Below are 5,514 nucleotides of genomic sequence, written 5' to 3'. Positions count from 1 at the left end.
TAAGCTTGGTAAATTTCAACTGCTTTTCATTCTTCTGGGCAGGAGCAAACTTATTTGCCACTGTAAAACTACTAGTAGAAAGCTCCAAGTCTGATGGGTTGCTGTTTCAAGGAAGTAACAATTGGAATGACATTAGCCAGTGCATGATCCAATGTACCACGATCCTCAGTAGATTTCACTAAGTTGGTAACTTCCTTCAGGTATGACACAATTGTCTCCCTCTTTCCTTTTACCCCTAAATATAAAACAAAACTCATTTTTGCATGACAATATTAGCGGTACATTGAACCTTACTACTACTGCTATAATGCTACCGCTATAGCATCAATACATTAGGCTTTCATTATTGTAACACTTGTTTTGATCCCTATGTACTACAATAAAAGATTAGGTTGTTAAAAGATGAGTACATTACTGCTCTATTAGGGTAGAAAGGTGCAAGCCCTGTGAAGCAAGTGTTCCAACCCCTTAGTAACCATTCTGCTTTGTTTATGTAAGAGATTAATGCACTTCGTCATTGTGTGTTTCCATCTATTGTGTTTACAGTGTACATAATTTACCGTACAATTACATTTTGTTGAGGTAAAGGCAGTGGAAACAAGCTTAGTTATGTACTTGTGATGAGTTGCTTATCCTGTGTAATCACTCCTGTAAATTAGGGATACCTACTGTGTGCCTGAATATAAGAATGAAAGAGTGTATATGTGAGCCAGTCATGTTAGACAAAAATTCATGATTCTAAAAAATTATATACATGAATTGTACTGTAGCAAAACTGCTTAATGAAGACATTCAAGACAAGCCATTGCAATTTGGTCTTGGTATAGGAGTGATCTTATTAATGAGGTCATTATTTAGCTCTTTGGGTCTGGTCTTTGTAAAGAGGTGGTTTTAGTTTCAATGGTGACTACTAGGTGAGGTTATATATAAACATTTGACCACTTCAATTTCAGCATTTCTGCCAGGATGACCTCAACTCTTTGTTTGACTGGTCTCAACACTCAAACTTATCTTTTAACACTAAGAAATTTATTCACCTTTCCTTTAATACAATTAAAGTTCCCTTCTTCTTATAACATTGCATTGACGTTTCCTCGATAATGTGTAGTAACACCCATCATGATCTTGGTATCATTCCTTACAGAACCCTTGGATTGCTTAGACATACATTCAGCCATTCCATTAACACTACAACTAAAAGAACTCTGTACATAGCACTAGTTTGGTCCCAGCTGCTGTATTGTTCCCCATTGTGGCATCCCTCAAGATATCTCTGCTCTTGAAAGAATACAGCGCCAAGCTACCAAATACATCCTCAACGATTATGTTTCTGATTATAGAACTCGCCTCATCAAACTCAGCCTACTATGCTACCATTAAATGTATATTTATGACCAGTAGTAGTGTTGGTGACATTCTATTCTTCATAAAATCAATTCAAAATCCATCTGATAACTTCGACATCCGGACCTTCATCAAATTCTGTCATCATTCTACTAGCTATAGGTCTTCTTCCAGTAACAAACTTGAACATGTTTTTACATCATCTAATCAACACGGAAACTTCTACTTCAACAGACTTTCTGGAACTTTCAACAGCTTACCATGCAGTAATTAACTTAACTCAACCTTTTGTTACCATGAAATTTCAGCTAACTAAAATCCTATGGCAACATTTTATGAGAAACTTCAATCCAGACAACCAACATAGTTTCCGTTTTACATGTCCTTGTAGCATCTACTCCAAACACTCCAAAAAAAGCCACCCAACTTTAATTGGTACACTTAGAAGCTAGCTAATTGCAATTAGATATATAAGTAATAATAAGTATGTAATTTTAATCTTAAGTTATGGGGTCTGGTACTTACCAGATTACCTCAGATTGTACACTAACTAACTTTTATTGTTGTGTAACTGCACATTTTTGGAAAATAATAATAATAATAACCATGTACACCTTCAGCGAAGGAGACAAGAGTTAGCGATTGAGACAAGAGTTTGCGATTGAGACGAGATTTTTGTCGAAAATCCTTCTCCTTGCTCACAGTGCTCAGGCGAATAATTCTTGGTTGATTTAGAGCTTGTCATCAGAGACTTGTACCGTATGGTGTGGTTTGTGTCGGGCTTTGCTTCGACAAATAAAATTGAGAATAAAATTCAACCTGAACTGAGTCGTCATGCACAGTTAAGCTCATGTTCGTGCTCCGTTGCCTACTGACTGGAGCTGATGTTTGCGCAGCGGAATCAAAGTGCTAACACATGATACTTATAGCACCCGGCAGTGTCGTATCGGGAATATGAGCAACTGTCCAGTGAGTTGTATTGCAAACGCAGCCCCTTACTTACAAGGCGCTAGTAGAAGATTCTCAGACTATTATGAGCTAAAGGAGGTGATAGGAACTGGGGAATGTGGTTTTGTCAATGGAGGAATTTGCAAGGAGAACAAACAATCAGTTGCAATCAAGATTGTACCCAGAGCAAGAGTAGACTATATGGATGGTCAAAGATTGGCTCCGGCACTGGTGGTACCGAAAGAAGTGGCATTACTATACAGGCTCCATCACAGATATGTAATAAAACTGCTTGACTACTTTGAGGAGTCAGACAACTACATCATTGTAATGGAAAGACCAAAAAAGTACATTGACCTGTTTGACTACATCACTCAAAAGGAGTACCTCAGTGAAAAAACATCCAGATACTTGTTCAAACAAATAGTTGAAGCTGTCCTATATTGCCAGTCAATGGGAGTAGTCCACAAAGACATCAAGGATGAGAACATTTTAATAGATCTGAAAACTGGTCATGTCAAGTTGATTGACTTTGGCTCTGGAACGTATCTCAAGGAGTCAGCCTTCATAGAGTATGCAGGTACGAGGGTGTACAGTCCATCTGAATGGATTAAGAAGAAGAGGTATCATACTAGAACTGCTACTGTTTGGTCATGAGGAATACTCCTATATGATATGTTACTTGGTGACATTCCATCTGAAGAAGACTATGAAATTGTTCAAGCAAATTTGAAATTTCACAAGCCAATCTCAACAGAAGCCAAAGATGTCATTTCTTGGATGCTTACAGTCAAGTCCGAGGATAGACCAACCCCTGAACAAATTCTGTCACACCCTTGGACAAGAGGCCCACCAAATTCTCATCATACTCACTCCCTGCCCTCATCTCCCAAGATCACCAAGACCAGTTCTTTGCCTTCCACACCAATCAATACACCAGGTTCTTCACCAGCACTGCCACCATTGGAGCCAAAGCACCTACCTTCACCAGTGTCACACCATGGACTTTTATCACTGAGAACTATAGAGAGTCCTAGAAAATTTAAGGCACCATCTGATTCAACTACGAGTAAAGAAACTGGAAGCAAACCTAACAAGTTATATTCAAGGCAAATCTCATTTCAATCTAGATTGCAGTGCCTCATTCACTTCCTTAGTTTGTTTTGTCATCATCGTTGCTTTGTTTTTGTGATCCGCTGTTTGTTCTTGGCCGATATCGACGTATACAGTAACTGATTCTCGCATCACATACAGACATATTTGATCATCTTTTTAATGTTGTATGCAGAAACTGATCTTGTATATATAATCATTTTTATTTGGGTTGTAATTACTGAATTATTGAGCATTGTTGTTCATAGGCGGACAGAATGTAAGTCATGTGTATCATCAAATGTCAGGTTTTTCGTGACAACCCATAGGATGTGTCACTGTGTAAATTTCTTTATCTGCTGATCACATTATATGAACAATGACCTAAGTTTTGTTATATCATCAAGTTAGAGTACACATTGTGTGTTTTAATTTTCATGCTTGTTTTTATGTTTTACCATTGCGCTTGTCAGTAGCGGTGTCAACACATTAATAATAGGCTCCTTGGCTCATGGTAAATATCTGGTACCAGTTCTGCGGCCTCCAGTGCCCATGTAGATTCATTGCTTCCAATTTCATTGTATATGCACCTAGCTATCATTCGTAACTCCCATTATGAGCTAAATGGGTCATAGGAGCATTGTAGGTGGGGATTTACCAACAGAATATCCGTATGGAGCATTGTAGGTGGGGGATTTACCAACAGAATATCTGTATGCTGTTTTCAGTACACTGTTATTTGTTATGGTTGCATAAACGACTAACCGTGCGGCTTGGATACTTTCTTCTAAATCTGTGTCTAGTAAAAATTTCTTCTTTTCATTCCCGTACTGTACAGGATTGATTTCAGAGTAATCCAACACACACATTACACTTCCCTAGTTTGGTAGTAGACAATGCTATGTCAGACTGATATCTGGCATTGCTTACGAGTCTGCAAAAGTGTAAAATATAAAGTAGTGAATTTATACAGCATGACAATTGACACAAGTTGCCATTTACACAGCACACTTATAGATGCTAAATTAAAACTAAGCTACCACTCAACACAGGGAATTTGTGAAAGCTGTACAAACATAAAAAGCTGTGACCATACCATAATTCACTTACTTCCTGACCTTCTAGTGGCTCGTTTATAAACAACAATGGCTTATTGTGGTCACAAACACATACAAGTTATCTGTTCGAGACAAAGTTGACTGATTTGCAACATTGCACAGCAGCAAATTGTGTAATCAGCTGACAAATAAAGTTAAAGTTTGTGCCCATTACTATGCACAGTATCTATGGCAACTGTCTAGCACAAGCAAAACGCAGATGGTCCTTGGAGACTATTGTGTCACATAGGGAATTTGTGAGCTGAGACTCACATGAGTTACTCCATTTCCAATCCCGTATACTGTATTTATGATTTATGAACATAGCCACAAGTAGTATGCGGCCCATGTGTAGTGTGGCGCAGCCGCCTTTGCTAACAGGAAATGGTGGCAGCGCCATACTATTCCTTCCACGTGTACTATGAAAGTTACAATCTGCTTAGGAATATTCAGTATACAGGTTAAGCAGAACTATGTCTTGCTACATATAGCATTGGGCGCTTTTCTGCTAGACACTAGATGTGGTGCTGTGGCCCATGTTGACGTGGAAGCCTGTGATGAAGTTGAACTACACAGTGACGTAGGTGGTTTTCGCCACACAGATTAGATTAGTTCCCTTGTGGGTTTATACACATGCTCAAAACCTCTATTACTTCCAATGAATCACCCCACTTGTTGGACTGGCTATCTCTATTGTGTGCAATTATAAACACTGTAAGACTGTTCATGTGTGTTAATTTGCTGGCTAAGAAATATTGGCAGATCGTTTTTAAAACAGGTTGTCTTTATGTGCTGTATAGCTGGTAAAGGGTTTTTATTTTCGGATATTATGAAGATGAGACCCTTCTCTTTGAAAATAAATTTCATAGTCCTGTTGTAAGTTGTTTAGAGGTGCACCAATATGGCTTTTAGTAGCGATTTCCAACCTACTGATTTTTCACACATACATTTGCCAGTAATCAAAATACAACCATTCAATAAATGCTTTATGAACTGCTGTTCTAGCATAGATTATCGAGAGAGGGGATAGAAA

At 38.3% G+C, this 5,514-nt stretch overlaps 1 pseudogene; it reads left to right on the top strand.

The window, feature by feature from the left end:
- The first annotated feature begins 2,298 nt into the window (after positions 1-2,298).
- On the top strand, positions 2,299-3,597 carry LOC136255083 (serine/threonine-protein kinase pim-1-like; annotated as a pseudogene).
- Positions 3,598-5,514: the final 1,917 nt, after the last annotated feature.

The sequence above is a fragment of the Dysidea avara genome, chromosome 5 (genome assembly GCF_963678975.1).
Source record: "Dysidea avara chromosome 5, odDysAvar1.4, whole genome shotgun sequence".
NCBI classification, from domain to species: domain Eukaryota; kingdom Metazoa; phylum Porifera; class Demospongiae; order Dictyoceratida; family Dysideidae; genus Dysidea; species Dysidea avara.
The sequence above is the reverse complement of the archived record's forward strand: the minus strand, read 5'-3'. Positions and strand labels throughout refer to the sequence as shown.